Source organism: Solenopsis invicta, chromosome 8 (assembly GCF_016802725.1).
Source record: "Solenopsis invicta isolate M01_SB chromosome 8, UNIL_Sinv_3.0, whole genome shotgun sequence".
NCBI lineage: Eukaryota > Metazoa > Arthropoda > Insecta > Hymenoptera > Formicidae > Solenopsis > Solenopsis invicta.
The window spans coordinates 5,755,788-5,781,782 of record NC_052671.1 but is presented as its reverse complement, the minus strand read 5'-3'; the positions used below and the strand labels follow the sequence as shown (position 1 = coordinate 5,781,782).

General features: G+C 37.3%; 1 pseudogene; it reads left to right on the top strand.

Annotated features, from left to right (window-relative positions):
• The first annotated feature begins 1,467 nt into the window (after nucleotides 1-1,467).
• Nucleotides 1,468-8,951, top strand: LOC113003843 (annotated as a pseudogene).
• Nucleotides 8,952-25,995: the final 17,044 nt, after the last annotated feature.

Sequence of the window (25,995 nt, the reverse complement as noted above, 5' to 3'; positions counted from 1 at the left end):
ATATATTTAAAAACATTTTGATATCTTTATTAATTAATTTTAAATAAGTTAAAGAAAATAATTAACAAAAAATATTTATAGTTACAATATTATAAGGTAATCATATTTTCTTTACAACAATTGAATAATTAAATTAATTTATTATATAATATTAAATTTGTTTGACAATTATGTTAAAATTGTTATAACTGTTTCCAAAAATATAAAGTGTGATTTTTATAAAGTAATAAATATAAAATATAATTAAATAGTGCAAGTGCTTGAATTAAAAATTAAAACTCATAATTTTATAAAATGATAAATACCCTTGTAATACTTATTAAAATACTTAATTTAGAATTTTTCCATATTTTTATATACTTTTTACACATGCACATAATTTTTAAGTCAAATATTGTATATTAAAAACGGATCGATAAATATCTATCTTTGGTTGTACAATATATTATGCATTTGTATTGAACTAATCAAGTATTAACAGATAATCTCTATATGGTCATAATCTGCTTCTGGCACATGTCCAAATTCATAATATGTATGATAGTGAGTTCCAACATTAGAAACTTGAGATTTGATATATTTTATAATTTAAAATGTATCAAATAGAAATGATATTTTATAAAAATTTTTTCTAATTTGATTTATCGAGTAAGATATTTTACTGCTATCAACAAGGTATATAATATTTTTATATTTAGATTTTTTATCTTCTACTTAAGGAGTTTTTATTTTATTTAAATTTAAAAGAAAACACATTTTTTTGTTGACACGATTTCTTAAAAATAACTCTCGACTTCAACTTTTACGTATATGTAAAGTACATACGTGTTTATCACATAAATATAGGAAAAATAAAAAGTATTTTAAATTATTAAAGTGATTTTAAGAAATAAATATTTTCTAACATTTGAATTTAGCATAAATAAAAAAATAGTTAATTTATAGAAATAATCCTAGTTTATAAAACAAGCAAATATCAATAAAACATATTTAATTGCGAAAGAAGAACTTATTTTTAACAATTTTTTTAAAGCAACCTGCTGCACATATTTTTTCGCTTTTACACGTGTTTTACATATTCATTAAATATTTTGGTATGGCCAAATGTGTGTTTATTAATTTCTATGTAACGTGAATTTAAAAATAAACACATTTTCAAGTCAGCTGATAATGATTTCAGGAACTACTAAAGCTGGTAAATTTAACTTTTGCATGTATATAAAATATGTTTGTTTATGAATTAGTATTATTCAGCATATAGGACTGTAAAGCCATATTAAACATTAATAGGCAGACAAAATAACTAGTCGATCAGTGGAGCAGTCGTGGGGTAGCAGTGAGAGTGCTAGCCATTGGAGCAAAGGGTCCCGAGTTCGAATCCAGCCGTCGTCAATTTTTCCGTAGCGTTATTTCAGAGGTAGGATTCAATAGGAATTGTCAGACCCAAAGGACGGTTGCGCGTTTGCTATGACTCCTCATAGCTGCGATGGGAATAAAGATATGATGGAGCCATCGCACGACTTCTGTGCGATGGAGATGCTTACATTATTCGAAGTTTTACTGTGTGCCGTCAACAAAAGTCGGTGGGCGAGTTTTGGGGGGGGCTCAAAGTACTACCGGCCATCATATTTATCATTGGCTTCGGCTTCAGAAAGACCTCGGACACATCACCGCGGCACAAGAATATACGTGATTCCAGGTCGGGCCAAGCTTGCAAAAAACATTTACATGTAATGCCGAAATTTGGGTGGACATTTAACAATAGGTGATCGGAATAAATTGTCGATTGGCGAACGAAGAACCCCAAGCTCTAATTCCCGGGCTGCTCCTTTAATTTTGTCGCCATCTATAGTATATATAATATATATATACATATATATATTGATGCTAATTTAAAAATTTTTTAAATGAACGTAATTATTAATAATATAACGGCGCATCTTAGAAATATTTTGTTAACACTAAGATATTTAAGGTATTAATAATATTCTAAATAATTTGTTTTTATATGTCTTTTATATATTTTTAACAGATTTTTAAATTAACTTAACTACATTTATAATTTTGCATGATAAATAATTGTTATTAGATTAATCCCAAAGTTTTCCTTCATTCTGTAGCATACTTAAAAAAATATATGAATTAATAACTAATAATATGCATCTATATTTTGTTAATAAATTTAAATTATTTAGGAAAATTGTTAATTGTTTAAGGAGCTAGTTTCCAGTCTAGAACGTAAAAAAATTACCCATTTTTGAGAATTTTTAAATCTCTTACTTTAATAATCAAAAGTTACACGTAATCTCAATAACCGAGTATCTACTAGGAAATTTCCTACGTTGCATGTAAAAAAAGATCCTTAGACCTGTTATTGATCTTTCGGTTTAGTTTCTCGAGCTGCTAACAATAGTGTGTACAGCTGTCAGGTCATCCCATGCCCTTTCTCAGAAGCAAGTTTGAATGTACGTAACTCAATCTCATAATGTCCGTTGAATCGAGACTATTCTTAATACGTTACGAAAGTTGATAACATATCTATGATATATTTAATAATTTAATGTTCATTCCTGTGCTGTGATCGCCTTATATTTGTAATATAGTTTTAAAATAACAAATATAATTAAAGTGGCATCTAATGCATGTTATATGATGTCAATATTATCAACGAAAGTGCTTTGTTTTCCACTTCTGTAACTGCAGTAAAGGACTCGACGAAAGAAAGAAAGTTATTGGTGCCTGCTACATAGCTATATAACAGTATTGAAATTCGGAAGTGTAGAAAAATTAGCAACGCTTGTGCCGACTGCGGCAGATCGGTGTGTAACAAACACTGTTAAACTGTAACTAAATGTAAGATTTACTTTGAAAATAATTAAAAACTCAAAAATCTTGTTTAAATAAAGTACTTTTATTATTTCTAGCATCTTTCTAAATTAATTGTCTTTTTATTTATCCAAATATAAGAGATCTCGCTCTTCTGTCTTTCCAATAAAAAAATGCGAATGAGTATTGGTTATTGTACAATCGTGTAGTCAACTTTGATGATCGCAAATTCACAATTTTTTTCTGACATGTTTTTTTTATGAATAGTTGAGCTTACATGAAACTGTCTAAATAATGGGAATCCGAAGCTGTTTGGCGCAATTTAGAGCGAAAAAACACGAAATACACGAATACCTGGATACCGGTTATTGAATTGAAGATTAAAGATAACTGCTGCACATATTTTTCTACGCTTTTACTCATATTTCTTAAAAATTATTAAAGCTATCAATTTCATCTTTTGCATATATGTAAAATATGTATTTGCTTATCGCATAAATTAGGATTATTGAGATATTTATCAATTAATTATTTTTTTCCATACATACTAAATTTAAATATTAGAAAATACTTGTTTCTTAAAATCATTTTAATAATTTGTAACATTTTTTTATTTTTTCTGTATTTATGTGATAAACATATGTACGTAGGTATACGTAAAAGTTGAAAACAAGAGTAGTTTTTAAGAAATCGTGTCAACAGAAAAATGTGTTTATTTTTAAATTTAGATTAAATGGAAACTTCTTAAATAGAAGATAAAAAAATACCTTTTCTTAATGCACGCCACAAAAATTAGAAAAATTTTAAAATTAATCTAATAACTATTTATTATCCAAAATTATAATTGTAGAAAAATAGGTATGCTAGAAGAAGACATGGTTAACATGGAATAGACAATTTTCAAATAATGTATATGTAAAGTATTAAATGTCATGCAAAGAACCATCGATATCATAGGCTTTATAATTGATCTTTCTAATCGGTAATTTTGAATCGAAGTCAGATCATTTGTAAATCAATATCATTATTTTAAATATCTTATTTAATAATAAGAATTAATTATAAAGTATTAATTTTTTGTTATTATAGATTTAAACTATATATCGTGTAGATATTTTGAAGATAAAAATTCTCAAAGACAATTTAAAAAATCTGTTAAAATTATATGGAAAATGTATAAAATATAAATATTATTTGGAATATTACCAATATTTTAAATATATCAGTTAGTGTTAAAAATATATTTGAGATATATATGTTATACCATAATTACATTCATTAAAAAAATTTTTAATTAACAATTTATATGCAATTTATGTTACGTGTATCATAGACAATGCCAAAAATAAAGGAGCAGCCCGGATATCGGAGTCGGGATCCTGCGTTCTTATCCAGCCACTGTTGAAGGCGCGCGCTGCCCTGCGATTTTATTCCGTGTGCCTATGTGAATGATGTCCAACCCAAAGCCTGGCCTCGATGCAGGCCCCTTCCTTGCAAATGCATTTGACGACTCTTGACGGTCGACCTAGTAATCAGCCCTTGCACGTGATTATTCCTAGGTTGTCCTTGTGACTTAAGACCGAGTCATTGAAGAATTCAGCGCACGAGATCGGGTATCGATGAGCCCCCCCGGAAAGCTCTCCACCCATTGACTTGAGAGAAGGTGTGCCGACCACAATAACACTACCTTCGAATGAGCAGCTTCTATCGTCTGAGAAACGTACTCCACACGGCTTAGCGCTTGGCGAATTGTACCTTTGTGCTCCTAAGAGCGTAGCGAACGCAACGTCCTCTGGGTTGGTTACAACTAGACTCTCTCCGGAAATTAGACGACGGAAAAATCGGCGGACACGGCTGGATTCGAACTCGGGACCCTTGGCTCCGATGTCTAGCACTCTCACTGCTGCTCCACGACTGCTCCACTGATTACTTAGTTACTTTACTTGCCTATATAGTACTCAATAGGGCCTTATGGCCCTATCTTATATACGTATATATATTTTTTTTATTTTATACATGGATATTATGTTTATCTTAATAGAACATAATTAATGTAATATGTAATAAAAAATAATGTAATAAATCTTTTAATAAGATAATACATTACTTTTGTCCTTACAGAAGAAAAACGATATTTATATTTTATAAATAAATACAAATTTTTATATTAAAAAATACAAAAAACAAAGAAAGGTGTTGCAACAAGATTTGTTTTTGCTCTACTCATGGAAAATAAAATAGACATTCCTTATAATTTTTTAGAATAAAGATCCAATTTTAGTAAAAATTATATCACAGAAACTCATAAAAAAATTGTATAATATTTAAGTCGGAGAAATGCATGATGTAGATATTTACAAGACAGTTCGCTAAACTATATAAACCGATAGTACACAATGTGAAACATCATATTTTGATATTAAACATATAGAATATCTTTTAAAAATGCTACATTTAAGCGAAAATATTACACACGCAATGGAATGTTTTCGAGTGCTTGAACGAACATGTTGGGTCGGTTTCTCTCACTCGGCGAACCGCCGCGCGCCGTGCTTATCTCTATACGTATCCTTTTCCATAAACATTTTAAGAATAGACTGAGCGTAAGGCGCGAAATCTTCAGAAAGAGACAGAAGACAACAATGCTAATGATTCTTATGAAAACCTTGAGCAATAAGATATAAGCAATAATAAAATCAACATTTTTTATTTACTACTATTTATGCTATTGTCTTATTTTTCGACTGTGATTGATCGATTTATTTATTAAGTCATCGACTGCTTACTGTTTTCTATGTACCAGCCTAAGAGAGAGAAGAGATAATTGCGTGAATAACAGAGAGAGAAAAACATATGGCAAAAACTTTCTATTTTTTTTGTACCTGATTTTCACTACCTGACGTCAAATACGCTCAATGTATTCTTTATGATCTCTCCGTTCTATATTTTTGCTGTTAATGTCAAGGCTAGACTGACAAGGTTAGCCAAAAAATAACAACTAGAACCCGAACGGGAACAAACGTTTCTGACATAAAATGTACATTTCAAAAATCAAATTTGAAATTAATTGTTATAAAGAATTTGAAAATTAATAATTAAAACTGAAAATTGTGATTAAAGGAAAATTGATTAATCAGCCAATCGATTCTATGGGAAAAATTATTTAAAAAAATCTGAGGTATAAATTTTTTAAATCGTTTTCCGTTTATGCAAAAAATAATTAGTTTATAACAATCAATTGCAAAATTGATTTTTGCAATGTGCTTTTTATATCAGAAATATTTATTCATGATTCGATCCTATTTCCAATTGTTATATTTTTAACATTATTAGTTATCTTATCTTAAAACTATCAGAAATGATATTTATTTTACTTCTGAATACAACAAAAACTTTTTGTAACATCCTTTGTACATACATATTTTATGTTTATGTTTCAACATAATTTTTATTAGACTTTATCATTATTATCAAAAAACTAAAGTCTGTTCCTTATACATCGTCCTGAAAACAATCTATAAATAGAGTGCAATCCGTAGGATTATATGACTCATGCGAATCTGAGACTAATACGAGACGGGAGCAACTCGAATGTAGCGAATGATTTTTATCATAAATACAAAGAGGATCTACGTCGGACAAGAAGCATCTAGATCCTCTTTGCATCTGCACATATGTTTTGAATATCTTTTAATACCTTCCAGCTACTGTCTTTCTTTTTCTTTTTCAAGTAAGGAGAAAAGATTCAATTCGTATGTGTAAAAGAAAAGAATCCAACTACATATATTTGAATAGTAAGAATAATTTATTATTTATAGTGATTTCAAAAATAAGATGTAAGTATAATTTTTTAAACAACTTGTATAACTGAGAAGTGTGAATTTTATTAATTTATTTAAAAATTAATTAATTATAATCGTTGAACAGAATATTGTTATGAATAGTTTTCATAAACTCAATACTATTAAGTAGAAATTTTTGTATATACATTAAAATTCCATTTAATAATAATTGTGCTGCTAACTGAATGTTTAAATAGTTTAATTCAATTTAATTCGATTCGATATGATTTAAGTAAATCGACAAATAAACTAAATTTTGTTGATTTAGTTAAATTTTGTTACATTCGGATTCGAACGAAGAAATGAAATTTTATTCGATTCAATCCAATGTAAAAAAAAACCCTTGATTCCCATATCTCTACAAGGAGAATTTTCTCACGTAAAGCATTGAAGTAAGTGTACTGTTGGTGCGGGAATATTGTAATATAACGACGCTCTTCTTCTTGTGGTGTCGTCTAAGAAGTTTCCTCATTTGCAGACTCTAAAATGTTTAAGATGTCCTTGTCACGGGTAAGAATTTTGAGCTTCAGAAACTACGTTAACGAAGATGTTATACGACACTATAACGACGTTATTAATGAAATTATAACGAATGATATGACACTTACGGTTATCCCGTTTGACTGGGATTTACCGCTCACTTTATAATTCTTGGATGATCATTGTATTATATATAGCATAGAACAATTTCAGAATTACATTAAAATAATCTTTAAGACAAAATAGATGAATAAAAAGGAAAACTTGATTTCATTACTCGGACATTTACATTTAAAAGTGTATAATTTTATATACAAATTGAAAAAAGAGAAAAAATAAAACGACAAAACTATATATTTTCTGAAAAATTTTAATTACGAAATTCTATAATTTTTGCAGATACACTTATGCTGTCATTTTGATTCTGCGTTTCAGTGAAATTTTGGGTTACCATAAACGAAGCGAATTTGATGGCATATCCTGACCGCAATATGCGTATAGCGGCAATTAATCAATTTGGCATTACAGATTATCATTGCGGTCATCACACGTTATTAGCGTACGTGAAAGTGTATAACGTGTATAATGAAAATTTTCACCAGTTACAAAATGGTATGCGTTGGTTGTGCGCGCCCGTGTGTATGTGTGTGCGTGTGTGTATATGTGTGTACATATATATGTATATTATACATATACAAAATGCAATTTTCAATAAAAATGCATGTCATAGATACCATACGTACATGTAAAATAATAATTTATAAACCAACAATTGTGACCTAAAAAGAAATTTCATGTATACATACATACATATATAATATATACATATATATACAAATATATATATATATATATATATATATGTATGTATGTATGTATGTATGTATGTATGTATGTATGTATACATAATATCTATGATATGTATTTCTATTAAAAATACAATTTTTTCGCAATCAACGATAGAAAAGAAAAGGATTTTACACATAGATAATGATAATCCATAAACAAACATTTAAGGACCTAAAACATTTTTTATATTCATTCATCCAAATTTCAACAAAAGCGCTAATTTGTTTGAAACTTATGAGAAATAGAATGGAAAAATTATAAAAAACTTTTTTAAGATTTCTTTTATGGCTATCTTATTTTACCAAAAAAGTGCAATTTTTCAAAAATTTTGATCCGATTTTTACAGAATTAATTTTTACGAAGAAATTAATATCAATACAGTTAAAATATAAACAGGAGAAAATCTCTCGAACATGACACTGGTATTACATTCGTTCAAATAGCAAGAATGCATATGTATGCGCAAATATGTGCACAAAAAATTGTGAATTATTACAGAATATAAGACCAAATGTTATCTATTATGCATGAAAATATATATGTCTCACAATTATATAATTTTAATCGTAGATTACAATGTCGATACTCAACAAATTATTGGAGTGGTTGAATAACCATTACACATTACCCGAAGTTTACATAACTGAAAACGGTTATGTCGATATTGGGAAAATTGCGAATAGCGGAGAAATAGTAGATGTAAACAGAATAATTTGCCTCCGACAACACATATTGTAAGTTGTGAAAGGCAGGCAAAAAGGCATCAATATTCGCGGTTATTTGATTTAGTTGTTAATCGACAATTTTTCACGGCATGCGAAATCGTTTGTAATTAATTCAAATTGCAATATGTCAAAAAGTTGTATTGAAAATCAAAGTAATAAAAGTATGTTACAAGGTGCTGTATGTTTAGAGAAATTACTGATACAATACCGTACAATATTATACTCATAATATTATATATTTAACAATCAATTCAAATAACGTAATAATGTAATTTGAGAGAAATAATTTGTTAATTTTTTAAATATGTATATTATGTATATATTTCTAATAAAAAACGTTTAGCCTATTTTATATATTTTTTAGTGGTAATAGCTTTATTAGAACACTAAAATCTTTAAAGTAATTGCTATAATTTTTAACATCATTACGTACTTAATATGGAGAATAGAAAAATGAGAAAATAAGAAAATAATTTGATTTTGCATTAAGTAATATGTTTGTTACGTTTAGAAAAAAACAAGCTATGAACGTAGTGACTAAATAAAATCTGTTCATCATGTCGGTAGAAATCTAGTGTTACATAATGTACTGGGGACTTTTTTAAATTCGCGAGCACATAACAAAGCTGCCCGTGTGTTATCCGCGTCATATTATCGTGTGCATAGATCGATAAGTCTTCCCGCGGCGTAATTCGCGTTATAAACGGTGCTTTGTGCATGATTAAAACGGCACTCACGCGAATTTAAGCAATGCCCGCGGCAGTATGACGACGCGATGCCGATGACAAGGAGCCGCGTAGGCAACAACCCGTTAATTTCCTCACCGAATCGTCACGCACGGCTTGCCGGCTTGTGTCCGGAAAGCAATTCCGCAGATTCTTGCCTGCGAGGAATGTCGCCTTTGATCGTCTCTCGCGAATGTCACTCTAACAAGAAGCGACGGATGCGACGGATAACTCCGCAACGGCGTATCCGTGCGGGTCCGCCCTTTTGCCGACACCGGGAAAAGCCCTTTGAAATGTCGCCGCTCGCGTTACCTCGATGCGAATGGAATGACATTTATCGCAAGTTCGAGCCGGAAGCGCGGCAATACCGATCGTCGCCCGACGACAGGCGGAAATAGTGCTACCACACTTCGATGTGATCAAGTTAATGCGCAGTTATGTGCATAAAATAAAGACGCGCGTGCCGTATCTCGAGTGTTCTATCCGATGCACTTCCTGACTTTTCGAGATTCCATATTTTCACAAAAATATCCTTGCATTAAGGAAAGTGTGTCGAGATAAAAAAATTGTAACATTGTAAAGATTTGCATCACGAACGCATATAGGGTCGTTGCACCAGTCGCTGAACCACTCGTTAATAAATGACTGTTTAGAAAAACTATTAAAATAATAAGATTTTAAAATAATTAACTGCAAAATTAATTGATATTGTTGAAATCTAATTTTCATGGAGATTTTATTAAAATGTAATTTTTTATTTGAAAACGTAATTGTATTATGTTATTTTATGTTTGTTTATTAACTGGTCCAATTTCTTATTTATTCATTGACTGGTGGCATTGACAGCGACTATGTGCATTAGAATTTACTGAATAAATTAATTTTTTCTCGTGTACTGATAAAGTAAATTATAGCTTGCTGCGTGCACTAATTCGATATTTGACGATAAAACGTGAATTTATAAAACCCGATAATAGCGCGTGTCCTTACCCTCTATGCGTCCACCATCTACTTCGACACACGTGGAAACGGCGGGCGCGCGATTCAACATTTTCGGCAATGTCGAGCACCGAGCGCTCGGTTAATCGGTACATCTCGGGGCCTGGCGTTGATAATGTGGCCATACGCGAGACTGGCAACGAGGGCGACATTACCGTCGCACCCCCACGTCGGGCAGGACCAAGGGTATCAATCAGCGGTACATGAAAGGGGCGCGGTTCGGCCACGTCTGTCCTCGGATCTCGTATTGTCTGCCGAGGACAGATAGACAGGGCGCCAGCACGCTGACATTCCAACGTATCTCTGTCCGATGACGCTTCTGTTACTGGAAGTGTCACGCTACTTTGTTCTAGTCTGCCATGTAAGTGCCTCTTGGTGTGAGGCGACGCTATTGTGTCGCTCGCAGCTTTTGTTGGTTTACAACTAGGTGAGAGAATGGAACGGCGAAAGACTGCGAGCGTTTGACGCGTGTAGTTGCATGGCGCCAGGTCTTATTGTTAGCCTCCCGCTTGCAAGTTCTTGCTTTGAAATAATGGAAAATGCAACTTCAGGTAGCGCTTAATACCGAATGACTTGAAATTAAACTTTATGGAAGTTACACATAACAGAAACGTTTGCAGCAATATTGTTTGCTCTAATATTTGAAAGCCTTGTAGCGTTTGTTACGAGAATAAGGAAAGGCACAATCAAATGATGACTGGCCGTAATTTCTATAGTTAAAGTTTCTTTCCAAGTAATATATTTTTCCCTTGAACGTAAAACAAAAGGCTCCCGAGTCGGTTTTTAATAAATGAAGAAAGAATAGCTGGCGAAGCGCGGATCTTTCTCTTTCGAACTGGTCCCCTCGTAAGTACCCTCAGTGTACCCCAAAGACAAAGGGTCCTTCCGCGCGGCTGTCTTACTTTTTCGCGACTCACGCAGTCGTTCGCGAAAAGCCATTGTTTGCGCGTACGATGACAAGGTCTGCATAAGTCACCGTAGGGGAAGGCAGAAAGGAATACCCTACCAAAAAGGATCTGACGTTGTCCCTTTGACTTTACTGGCACTTTTCTCAAGAATGGCAGCTACCGGCATCATCTCTCTTTTCCATCGCTGCTTTTGTGCTCTTCGCATCTACATGAACAATTTTATGTTTATGCAGTTTTTTTTCTTAATGTTCTTTTATCTGAAGATGCATTACGAAACTAAAAAGAGAATATATTTATGTCTTAAAGTGAATATATTTATGTCTTAAAAAAGTTTGGCGATTAACATTTACAGTTTACTTTATTCTATAAAAACGAGATTTGCTTTTTGTGGAGCATGCTTATAAATCGTAAGATAAAAAATCATTAAGAATGTTTTCTCTATACACTACGAGCTAAAAATTACCGAAATTAAAAAACTGAAAGCTTCTCTAGGTTTATTCTTTTTTCCTAATTAACAACAAAAAAAATGTAGCTTGCAAAATTGCGAGTGCTTAAATTTTAGCTAACTTCAAAGAAGAAAACAGCCAAAAATTTATTTATAATATTTTTGCAGCAAAAATTACTACATTTTATTGCAGTTTTAAATAAATTACTTTTAAACGGGTAAGTGGATCTAAATGAATTTTTGCACAAATATTTATTAAAGTTTTATTACGTATATATATAAAAATTTTGATTTAATTGGTAATGCTACTTCCCTATCAAATTTGCGAATGAGTACTGCAAAACGCAATTTTACATAAAAATCAAGAGTAAACAAAAAATTAAATAACTTTTAAACCAATAAGTAAATTGTGCTTAAATTTTACACACACTCAAACATAATACTAGAATATTATAAAATTATATTTTTGAGATATGACCCATGCATCTTTAAAAATATTTATTTCCTAAAGAGAAAAGTTGTCTTAAAACTTGGAGAAACTTTCACCGAGATTGTAACGGAAATAGCACTGCTTTTCGTCATCTTTACGAAATTGACGTGAGAAGGAAAAACAGTAAGAGCTTTTCCCTCGCGCAATCATATTCGGTCATTTGGCCAAGAGGCTGATCGCCCCCGATCCATTCCCCCTTTGCGTCGCTACGATATCGCTCCCTCTTATGATGTATTCGGTACATCGTAACTCTTGTTCCATTGAATTCGACGGAGCCATAAAATCGAGCGTTCTTTCGGCTCGAGCCACTGACGATGGGATTTATGTCGTCGGCGAAACCGCGACGCCTCATTTCCGCTGATCTCCGCAACGGTGCGCAGATGCCAGGCGATCTCTCGAGCGTCTATACTTAACGCGGGGCGTCGTGCACAGAAGGAAGATATTTTTACGGGGGCAAGACAGAAGCCGTTGAAACCTGCTCCTTAAGACACGCATCATAAGGTTGAAAAATCTCTTTAGATATCTGTAAGTAAAAAATACAAGAATATTTAAAAGCTTTTAAATTTCTTATTTAAATGCTCTTTTACACACTCTTGATGCACTTTTTACATTCCCACCAAGTGCCGGCATTCATAATTACCTTCTTCACCTTCTTCAAGCGTTTCTCGTCCCAATGGCTGATTTTCGCGCGGTAAAAAAACAAAAGACGTATTGAAATGAATATTAAAGCTCTCAGTCGCGCCGTAAAGGGAAGCTCCAAACGATCCATAAACCAGCTTTCAAGCGGCGCGCTGCTGCATAGCTCGTTATCCCAGAAACAAAAAGAATTTGCGAGCGAGCTGCAGACTGGGCCGATATCCCTCGCACGGAAAGGCGGAACTCCGAAAAGTATGGTGAACAATGAAGTCGTCTGGCGAATGCTCGCGGACAGGCTCTCAGCATAGCTGGCGGTACACGGATGGGATCTCCGTAGCTCATCCTGGCAGGTACTTTTATCTCCGCGGCGAGCGCGAGAATGTACTCGCGAGGTATCCGGTAGCAGCGCATCCGGCGAATCCGACGACGAAGAGATCTGCTGACGAGAAAGGGAGAGAGAAAGAGAGAGAGACAGCAGGGGAAGGAAGGAGAAAGATAGAGAGAAAGAGAAGTAACTCGTCGGCGGGGGTGGCAAGGGCGGTGGCGGTGGCGGATTTCAGTCCCGGCGTTATCTATACGCAACGTAGGGGCGTCGACATTTAAAATGCAGATTAGAGAACGGAGAAGCGGGCGCAAACGCAGACGTAAACGTAAGAGCGCCGGGTGGCAAGTGTTTTATTGGGGCCAGCTTCCGCTCTTCTGCCTCCCCAGAGTCGGGTCGGGTCGGGTCGGGCCGCGCGCGATGCAGCTCGCCGCGATGCCACCGCGCAGATAAAGTCACAGCCCCTCGAGCTTTAACCGCCCGCTAATTTATTGATCCCTGATTTATTTGACGCGGCTCGGCCGCCGCTGCTTTAATTGCCCGCGAAGCGTTTGACGGATTTTAATAGGGCACGAGAGAACGGCTGCCGGTGACTTCCGCGCCGCGGGGTACGCGGCGCGTTCTCCGCGTGACAGAGATGCGTTTTGGTAGAGAAGACTGCAGTCTTCGTTTTATAAATGCGTCAGAAAAGTTTCTGCGGCACTCCATCATAACGGACGGCAGAATGAAAACGATTCGTCGATTTGATCTATTTAAAGATTACTCGTTTGATAGATCGTTCTTTACGTAGATACAGATCTTATAATATTTAATATCTTTTTTTGTCTTCTGTGTTAAATTAAAGCAACTTCTAATTTTCTACGAGCTATTTTGTATCGTACGACATGTCTAATTTATTATAATTTATTAGAATATTTGACTCACTTTAGATTACTCTACGTGAGACGTGATTTTATTAAATTCGCATACATACAAGTTTTTAATGAGCTCATTAATTAAATATTTTTTATGTAATATCTAATCGCGCGTACAAGGTAGCTTTTCGTAGCTGTATTAATTTCTGACATAAGATTGGCAAATAAACTTGGCGACGGTGATTCCAGTTGCAGGCATACTTGCTCCATTTATCTATAAAATTATTCGATCAATTAAAAGATAATTCTCACTCGGTAGACTGGCCTTTCGTGAGCAATTACGAGCGACTCGAGATCGACCAGGGAATTAAAATACGTCAAATTAATCGACTAGCTGGGCAAGACTTCGAGAGCGTAACGCGATTTACATATCTGTACAAGCTTGTTTGACTTTAAGTACCGCGGCAAGATCGATTCGCCGTCCGAGCAGCACGCGACTGCTGGCAATCGCGCCGGGAACTCGATGAAAGTTTACACAAGCAATTGGCACGGGAAGGGGGATCCTTTCGCGACTTATCGAAGCCGAAGATCAAAGTACGCCGGTAACTCAGGGCAAACCGTCGCGAATCGAAGTAAACCAAGATCTCCGGAGATCTTGCTGTTGCCGAGAGTCTAATGCGACGAGAGATTTGGTGAGAAGGGTGTAAACTCGAGCTCATGCAGGTGGCAGTCGGTGGGTGCCAAGGTACTCGCCCCGAACTTGCGGAATTTCGAAGTAACGAGCTTGAGCACCTCAGCGCGCGATCACCTTGCGGTACGATTATCGATACTTAATAACTCCTCGAGATATTGTTTGGTTCTAGAGACTATACGTATGATGCGTGGAATCTTTCTGAAGTAGTTCTACCTGATTTACCTAAAATAGTTGGAGGATAATACCGAAATTACATCGGTAAACTCTCACTTCTCGCTTCCTTCTTTCTCGTCGTCATTATCACACCCGGTTTTTTGTTCCCGTATTTATACGCCTGTCTCTCCCGCTGGCACAACCTCCTCCCCCCCCCTCCCGCTTCTCTTTCGGACCGGAAACCGCGAGCGTTTGGCAGTTACATGAAATACGAGAGCGAATCTCGCTGGATGCGCATTGTCCGGTCGTGCCGTTGGAACCAAAGCCAGCAACAATAGGGAGTGACCTCGGCTCGATTGTCCTTTAATTTACGGGAATTGCAAGCCCCCTACTCTCTGTCGTAGAGAGGCTACGCTACCTCCGCGAAAAGCACTCACGATCCCTGCCCTATGCCATATACAGCTCCTCCCCCACCCCCCTCTCAACCTCTCTGTACCCCTTTCATCTGCAGCCCACCCTCTCTTCACGCGTCAGTCCCGTTTGAGTGCGCGGGCGCGCGCCACGAGCTTAATTCGATCTCCATAATCGCTCGAGCTTTACATAATCGGGGAGTGCTAATACCGATTTCCGCGCTACAATCGATTCCTGACATACTCCACGCGATTAAGCGGCGCGGATTACACCTACACGGCGCGGCGACTGCGGCGACTGCACCTGGCGAGAATACACGAAACATCGTGATTTGCGCCGTTATTGGTGGCCATGAATATTTCATAGTACCATTACTTTCGGCTTGTACGCCAAGAGCGTGTATCTATGCACCACAGGAGAACATCGTTGCGAGTAGATAATGCATCTCCGATTATAACGCAGAAACGCTGTTATACTCATTATATTACGCGTCAAGAGTCTCAAAAATCAACATGTTATCAATTTTCTCCGGTGTACAAAAATACATTGTCTATTAACATCTATAGTGGGATAAATTTCATCTGCCAGAAACTTACAGGTTGTATCATATCGCGAAGCATTGCACCGTCGGAATCCACGTTCTCTTCACGAGACGGTGTTACCGCGAGAGCTCGAGCAATGAAAGAAGCAGAAAGAAGGGTGCTTTAATGCGCGTAAGTGCAGCTGAGAGATGCTCTTACACGCGCGCAGCTCTAGCAAGCGTCGAACAATCGTTTTGCACCCTCGGCGCGAAACGGAAAATGTATCTCGGTTGACAGAGCTCAAACAAAGGGTCGGACATTCGCGCGAGGGTTGTCCCTGTCACGTTTCCTCCCCTTCCGCGCTGTTCTTCCATCCGGCGTCTCCCTCCACCTTGCCGTCCTGCTCTCTCGCGTGACATTAGCTCGGCAAATACCCGTTCTCGAACTGTCAAAGGATTAACGTCGCAGCACGATCCTTTCCGTGCGCGTCCGCTCCGGCGCTTGTAACGAGCAAAGTTCATGACGTGATTCCGTGGAAGCGGTCGACCAGCGAAATCACAGCCTGGAAATGGCCAAATGTCTTTATTCAGTATCCAGTTTCTATCCACAGCTAAAACTGTCGTAAGTATTGCGTACTGAGGTTGAATTGGATTTTACGATTGGATTTAACAAAACGTACACAGAGGAACAGTTATGGGTACTCTTAATTGCTCTAGGAGCTACCGCATTTACTTCGAATGTCAGAAAAGATTATTATCTTCCATATTGTTGCAGTTAGTAAAGATAATATTAAATCATTATTTAAAAATGTAGAATTATTATTAAGTTTTTACACATGAATTGTCTCCTAAAAGTTTAGTTTAATGTATACGAATTAGTATATTCTTTTAAGCCTGTGCACGGAGACAATTTTTTCATAAAATTTATTTGAAAACATGACAGTTGTCGAACAACTTTGTATTTTAAGGAATTTGATATAATTTTATTAATCCGATTTATTATACCTACCATACATATTTTATATTTTAATACGATAAAATATAAAATATATATAATTCAATTTCAATAATTTTAAAATAAAACAATTGTTAAACAATTTATGATGCTTTATTGTTTTAAATAAAATAATGCTGCATATCGATATATGCAATATCTTATATAAATTTTGCAATGCATCATAATATTTTTATGACGTGATAATTGATCGGTACTGTTTATACTGTATATAAACAAACAATATGTAATATATTTATCAATAGAAAAAATGACATAAGGTAGGAGATTTGAACATAAGCGTCAATTAATTTTTAAAAGCGGGGAAATCTATTTTTTTTTTTAATTAATAAATAATAAGTAAAGCCAATCAGACGAGCAAAAAAATTTTTTAGATATTTGTATAAAACATAAATTTATTAATAAATTCGACACAAACGTTTCTATTTTCTTAATTCTATTTTAAGTAAAAATTATTAAAATTTATTTTATTTCTTATTTCAAAACTGTTTCAGTGTTTCAGTTTTACTAGTGATAACTTTCCAATCTACAAAGATTAACAACTTTCCAGTATATAGAAAATAATTAGTTAAGAATACTCATAAAGGTAACGTGCAGGCGATATATTAGTTATGAAATCTCTGAAAGAGTGATGGAACGAGTATCGGAAAATTGTTCGTGATGGAATGGAACGAGATATCTGAATTCGAGATAAACAAGCCGCCTCGTTACTTCGCAGCGTATCAATCTCGATCGACCGACGGATCGTTACCTTTAATTGATATTAATTCTTGATAAGACCCGATTGCGAGCAATTTAATTAACATCGCCCTGAGGCACGCAAGACAAACGGTCGCGTAGCCACTCGCCGCTTACACATTTCATTTCGTAGAGGTACATTTTTCGCCGGCAAATCGCCACGGCGAGACGAAGACAAATAACAAACGATGGTGCACCGCACTCCCATCTACGGGTACCAGCGTCGCCAAGTCTTGCTTTACCAGAGTAAACACGGGGTTCTGAGGAAAAGACGAGTGAAGAAGCTCGTTAAAAACTTTCCAAAGCCAGATACTTCTACAGCGCTGCGCCAGAACGCCCCGCGCGCCGCGCCGGGCTCGTTTGAGAATCCGCTGAGTCGGTATCTTCGATTATAAAGTCGTTCAGGGCGGCCACATTTTCTGCAACGGAGAGTTTCTTATCCTGAAACTCGTTCGTGCGTCCGTAATTGTAACTTTGCGCCACAAAGTGCCGTTACAGTAAACTTAACGCAATCTTTAATTTGTTTACAAATGTCGTACAATAAAGAAGATATCGTGCGAAGTATCGACGAGTTGGATAGATCGCGCGTTGTTTATAGCTGTATAATGAAATTGAACGCAACAGTCAGTCGCGTTTCTCCATTCAAGAAGCGTCGTAAGCGTTCAGGATGCGTCAGCGATACGTCACGAGTCTTTCCCTCCTCTCCCTCACAGAATTTCGAGGTGTTCCCGCAGAGCTGCCCGATTCGTTCCTGAATCCTGACCGTTCAATGAATCGACGGAACCAGTTGACAATTCAACCACGAGCATCGAACCGCGGTCGAGCGATCTTATCGATCTTGTCGATCTTTCGGCTTGCCCGCCCACACTCAAAGAACGTGTTCGACTCGCTCCGTTCGTTTTCTTCTCTCTTTCTCTCTTTTTCTTCTGCTTTCGCACGAATCATCCCCTTTCTTCTTTATCGCGGCCTCGCGTTTCTTATCTGCCCATCTTCTTTTCTACAGCCCAGACGAGAGACGACGTAGCACCACGAAACGCGTCGGAACGAATAGTATTTCGAGACAGAAACATCGCCGGCATTACCAGTGACACAGCCAACGAGGTATCAAATATTGCAAAGATAACGGAAGGATCGAATGAAGCAAATGAGCTTTGGAGAAAATTGATGCGCGTATATTTTTGAAACGAGAACATTATTTTTATTACGATTTATAAATAATATTTAAGAGACTTGCAATTCGTGCGATGTATTTTTAACATGCCGTGTCAGAATCGTATCTGTCATCTATAATTCTATAGTAAAATAATCCACGATTCTTTATCTGAAACAACTGACAGGGATATTTTAAAGTCCCATATATTAAGCCTTGGGGATATCGGATATCCAGCAATTTCGCATTTTAACTGTTGGATGCGAGATTTATTGTTTCCCTGCAGAGTGGTACGCCAGTCGCGGCGTTGGTTATCAATCAACCTAGTAGATTGCATTTAATAAGAGTAAGGTGATCCACGCCCTCAAATCTTGCCGTGCATTTCGCGCAAAGCGGCCTTGAGGAGCTCCTCAGACAACTCCAACGGCGGGAAACGTTACATTGACGCGGTTCTCGTTGCCGAAGCAACCGCCACTACAAACCGGAAAGATATACGAGATGGCATAGGAATTTCATTTAATCCGAGCTTCCGCGCGGTCGGCCGAGATTCGATTTATGGTGTAATCAGGGTGTGCACGACTCCCGTGCTCTACCCATGCAGTCGCTTTTGCGCAAACACACCACTGAATCCAAACATAACCCGAGCCCTTTTATATCCCCCGGCGAATTCGTTCTAGCGCAGATCTAAATTCTTGCACCGCGGGAGGGTGCAACGGGAGGAATTCTTCGTATTGTACGAGAAACTACAATTACAAACGTAATTCTCCCCGAAGACTCCCGACATCTTCTTTTGTGAGCGTTCTGCCAAATCGGACGATATATACTGGAATTTTGTGGATTTGTGTGCTAAATTCGTCCGAACGCGATCGTCGTTAATCGCGGCATAAGTGTAATAAGCATCGCTCGCAGCTGCGGATTTGCAGATAAATCACAAGTACAGCCGAGACGAGTGACAAATATTCAATTGTTACGGCAATGTTTGTCAACTTTTGCGTCAGGAAGTGATATGATTTCGCGTCGCGCATGCATTCGCACGTTGACGTCAGCCGCGCGGCCGCATGTAGAAGCTCGACGTCGCGTCGCGTCGTGCCGGAGAGGAAACTTTCCCAACCACGAAGAAGACAAGATTCGCAATTTTTCACCGTCGACCTGTCACCCGTACAAAAAAAAGTGTCCTAGAGTTCGCGCTTCCATATTCCGGCCGTGAAAACGATTCTCTCTGACGCTGTCTGTCCCGCTGTCTCCTCCGTCGGAGAAAGAGGAGCGTCGGCGATCAATCTCACGCATGACACGCGTCGCGCGGAGTTAATTTAACGACGGTTACGTATCCGTGTCTAATTGGGGATGCGGCCAAAGGGAGTTCCTCTCCTCGCTCGATCTTCCTTTTCACGGTTTAAACGGAGAACGCGCGGCTCGTCGCGGTCGGACGAAATTAATTAGTTCGCCGACCCGAATGAAAACTAACGAGTCTCTAGCGCGGCTTCCACCCTCCCCCCTCCCCCCTTTTCCTTTCGTCACCTTTCTTTTTCGGTACCACGCCGAGCGAAGTAATTAAGGACAAAAACAACGTCCGAGAGATTCACCCGAGTACGTAAGCGGATCGAATGGGCGTCAATTACAGAAAGAAATCGCACCAAATACGCTCCGACGCAAAGATTTAACGGTGGCGCGAGGAGAAAGAGGATAAAAGAGTGAATTAAAGGACAAGGGAGGGAAAAGAGAGTGGCTACGAGCGCTCACGTACGGATAATGCAGCCTGAATGAGGCACTGATCGATAGGGGCGCATTGAGTGATCCACTCTCCCGTGGGTCTAAGTTCCAGAGCTGTTCTTACAGAGTCGAAGATCACGCGAAAGAATGCATGGCTTTCGAGGAAAAATATCGAGATCAATATGGCAAATACGGAATTGATTGTCCCCCTGCGACTGAGCATCGAGAAACGTTTGTGTGCATTCAACTTTGATTTCTTTCCGATAATTTAATAGCAGTTTTTCTCTCTTTATCCATTTTTCCCTTAATCGCTTTACACTTCTTTTTCTCCTTCTCCTTTAACTTCTAATTATCTCGCCACTCAATTGTTAGCGAAGTTTCGCGACGAAACTTTGACTTCGGAGATGCGTTTGTATTAATTCCGCAACATCTGTAGGTATAACTTCGCATTGCACAGTGCTGCTGCAGCAATCACGCTAATAGTCCGATATATTATTAGCGTGAATGGTAACCGATGCATTACGTGACTATTGGACGCATCGACGTTGCGTTATCCAATTGGTATGCCAACAAGCGACTGGAAATTACGCAATCTATCCGTATTTGTGCGCAACAACGAACGCGAACATTTAACGCTTAACTCGCACGGCAAAGCATAAACGCGGATAATATATTATATGCTCTTTGCCTAAATAAAACTGAATTGATATATCTTTAAAGATTATTTCCTAACGTTTCCAGTGAATTTTTTGCCAGTCGCAAATAAATCGCGCCGGGCAATAAACGTTAATTGACGCAAACACCATAGAGTCATGTAACTGAAACGATGCGATATCTTCATTCGTTTCCCGTAAGAAGATTCTCATCTGTGGCGGACGAAGCTTCATTTACGATCTCTAGTCGGCCGTACTACCAGATCGTTCCGACGTTAAAGCTCGTTCATACGGCGCGGAGATTCGTATCGGCGTAGGGAACCGGATCGAAACTGCCTCCGTCGAGGATATCACGGCGACGTATCAGAACAAAAACACGACGACAGCAATTTTCGCCGAGGCGCGGAGAGAGGGAGAAAGAAAGAGAGAGCGGTCCAATAATTTTCTTTTACCGAAGTGGATTTCGTTCCTGTAACGCGTGCACGGGAGCCACTTAATTTTATGGTTCTGGTTCTATGGTTGTACGTGCAACACTACAGTCGTACTTTATATTTACAATGTAAGCGCACCTTAATTCCCAAGCCTTGTACTTGTCCTATGTGCCAATTAAGACGAAAAGCAAAATAATTTCATATCGTAGGCAAGATAAGTTGATTATAGACCTCAATATAAAATTATTTCGCACACACTTGAGGCAATTCATACACGTATATTGCATGGTATACTATAATTTCTATTTATTTTTACATAAAGCTTACTTTACTTTCTCGTTAATTACAGTTTTTAAATTGACATTTTCATTATGCAGCGGACGCATAATTTGAGAACAGACGATATCGAAGTTTGATAATAACACCAATCTACACTAAGGTTTAGCACAAGAACATATGAAAACCGTTTCGCCGATAAATATAAATCTGTCATCGAAATACTTCCAGATTCGGTTTTTAAGATGGAAGATACTTTTTTATAAAAGAAGATATTTTTTTTGATACACAGTAGAGTTGTTCTAAAATTAGAAAATAATTAGACGTGTTAAACGTTTAATTCGCATGTGTTGTTTTTTATATAAAAAAATAATAAACAAATAAATAAACAAATTCTGTGATGCGTACTCGGCTCTTTTTTTAAATAATGTATATCCAACAAATCTAGGAAGAATTTGGATTAATCTTACATAATACTATTAAAAAAAGAAAAAAACAAATTAAACAGTAAACTAACACAACTTTGTGTGATATTTTTGTAAACAAATAATGATACATTGCAATGTCATTATCAATCAAATAATGCTATCAACATGCTATATCTTAAGAACGACCTAATCGATTTTTTTCTGGCAGTAGATTCGAATTTAGTACCCCAAGATACAATAAAAAAGCTGTTTTCTTTTCTTTTTGTACTAAAATTAATGTAAAATTTGTAAACTAGTGTAATTAAACGGCAAAAAACGTTTGTTCATTCTGATCAACGAAGAAGCTTTAAAACGTCGATTTCTTGCGAATTGTTGATTAGGTCGTTGACCCGACGAAGACGGTGAGGAAGGTGATTAACGAGCTGGAATTAGGCAAAGACCCTGATGAATAATTATGCGCTCTCCGCCCTTTAGCTGACGAAGAGACTGCAGTACACGTGAGCCGAAAAAAGAGGATTCGCGAGATGAACGGAGAGAGGGGAGATGAGCTCAAATCGAGATTAATCGACATTGATTGAAAGAAGCTACCCGCGGTTCTCCGAAAGAAGACGAGAAGGAAGAGAAGGAGAAGAAGGATAAGGAGGGAAGGCGGAGGAAAAGAGAAGACGGACATCAATGGACACCGGTCGGATTTCGCGAATTAACGGTGCCACGTCGATCCTCGAAGGAAACTCGATACCGGACACCCTCGATCGCCATGCGCTTGCTGACTCGCCGATCATTAATCAGCATACCGACAGGACCAGTCGAACGGTCGAACTCTAAGAAGCGTGATGGATGGAGACACTACGAACGCTTACGGATCGTAACCGTGCTTGATTCCCAAAGTGCATTCTCATGCTAGGGAGGATTTCGTCGGTCTTGTTGTCGTTTGTCAACTCGTTACTCTCGTTCGTCGTTTCCTACGATGGATGACGCAAAACGCATCGGAAACTCTCTTCCGCCCTGAGACAACGTGCGTCGTCGAGACTTCATCAACTGTTGCGCCTAGCGACAGAGAGTCAGACAAAGAAAGAGAGAGAACTGCGTCGTGAAAAATGCAATTATTGTTTAAGGAATTATGTGTCATACACTCAAAACATTAGCAAAAATATAAAAATTTTATAAAACACTTTAGTATTACGTTTAAACATCCATGTAAAATTTGAACACAATTTGCTTATTGGTTTAAAGGTATTTAATTTTTTAGTCTTGATTCTTATGTAAATTTGCGTTTTGCAGAACTTATTTGCAAATTTAATGGGAAAGTACAATAACTAATTAAATCAAAATTTTTACATATATTAATAAAACTTTAATAAATATTTGTGCAAGAATTTATTTAGATTCAGTTATTTGTTGTTTAAAAATCATTTATTTAAAACTGCAGCAAAATGTAGTAATTTTGTTGCAAAAACTGTGGATTTCAGAGCGAAAATTAGCGACCAAAATTTTTTATTTCTGATTAAAAAAAAAGAATAAACGTAGAGAAGCGTTCAGTTTTAAAATTTTAATAACTTTTAGTTTGTATTATATAGCCAAAGTACCCTTAATGTTTTTATTTTTGGAGAAAGCATAAATAATGACTAAAAACATTCCGTTGAAACTTGACAGAGCGTTTTGTAATTATTGCTATTAAACGTCGAAAATAAACTATTATTTTAACATGCGTTTTGAGCAGATAAAATCAATTAGTACACACGCATAAATAGAAATAAAATTAAAAAAACGAAATTATATGAATTTAAAAATAACTGGCACATCAGTGTTAAAATATATGCTGCGATACCGGTTGCTTGTACTCGCGATTACCTGTCGCATGGAATCGAATAATCCAATTCGTTTCCGATTTTTTTTTCGCAATGCCTCTTTCAATCGCGATGCGTGCAACTGAATAATGTACAGCTATTAAGCTACAACGTCCACAACGGTGCGAGAGTTACGTACGAAAACAATTTCGCGGGTGCGAAAAATGCCGTGAGGCACACGTGGCTCGTGTTCGAGGTAAAGTTGTGGGTGGTACGAGAGATGATCAATCGGCGCGCGGGTAAAATCAGAGGCAGGAGAGTGAAGGGAGAAAGAGAGAGAGAGAGAGAGAGAGAGAGAGAAATAGAGGGGGAGAGGAAGAGTGAGAGGCAGAAAGCGGGGGAAAACAGGCAGAAGAAAAAAGAATAACCGGAGCGAGGGTAGTAAACGTATCTCTCGGGAAGACACCTTGAAACGGCGAGAAATATACGGCGCATTTTCGCCGAGTTGCACGCAAACACGAATTGCTTCCAGTTCGAGGAACGTTTAGTACTGGTGCGCTAGCAATTCCTATAAAACGGAAGACATGATTGAAATAAAATCATAACACCGGCTATATTACGGATCGGTACACGATCTAGCTAGCTCAATCTCGAGAGACGCCCTGCGATGCGATTTCCAGAAAGAAAATAAATGTAGGTATGTAGGCTATATTATATTACTCCTTTCATACTTGTAGTAATTATTAATTAATTTAATTACTCGATTTCTTCATTCCGTGCGACTATTGCGGCTGCGGTCATTAAAGAAATCGAATTGAAACCCGAGAAGAAGCATTCAGAAACGCTTCGCTGAATTGTGAGAGCAGCGCGGAATCAACTGACGTTGGCGCAAGTAAGAGGCAGGATAAATGAATGGGCAGTAAATATGTCTCTCATATTCTCAAGAAAGCACCTAGGAGTAGAGATATACGAGTATACTTTCGCGGTGCGCAATGTGAAGCTACGGCGCACGTATTGGCCGGCTTTTAGGTTTGCGTTCAGCCCCTCCTCTCCCCCCCCCCTCCTCCTCTCCTGCATCATTCCGCGATTCCGCAAATTTATTTGCCTGCCAAGCTCAAGAGAGTTAAGTTACTAGAGAAGGATTTTACGGCGGTAGTTGAAGTTACGTACGTTACTTGAAACTTATTTTCATCCAAGCGCGGCATCGCACCTTGCGCAGCCCGGTGCGACCATAATGTGACGCCAGAAAATTCGATTGCGCTCGATTCGCGTGCATAAGTCTTAAAAGTGTGCGGAGGTACGGCACGTGTATTTATCTTGCTTTATGGGGCAAACCAACCCTCTATACGAGCACGAGCATAAATTACGCCAAACCCTCTCTCGCGGCGGTGTCTCGCCGGCCAGCGACTAGGACTCTACTCCTCGCGCGCGTACTCGGATTTTATAAATTTACATTTTTAAAATACACACAGCGTGTCTCTCGGGACGAGCGTGCGCCCCGGCGGTTTTACACGTGCTTTAATCGTCCCTTCATAAAAAAAAAAAGATCTCATACTGTTTTAATTCCAGGAGCAAACTGCGGACGCGTGAGTAGTGAGCGTAAAGTGTCAACTGACAGAAGTTTACCGTCACTTACGTACATAAAGAACTTCGTTCGTCCCGGACAGAGATACTTCAGAGTAAAATTCAATTATTGTGAAATCCCTATTTTACGTGCACGTGGCATTCAAATTATTTTCTCTCACAAGCGGTACGTTAATTAAAAAATATGAAAAAAAGGAACAAAAGAAACGACTTTCTCCGAGAAAGCTTCAAATAGCTCATTAAGCACGACTTTCGCTTTCCCCATTGCGGTAGCTTTGTGCCGCAAGCTTGTAGTCGTTTAAGAGGGTAGGATAAAATACAGTGCCCTAATAAATAAGGATTAG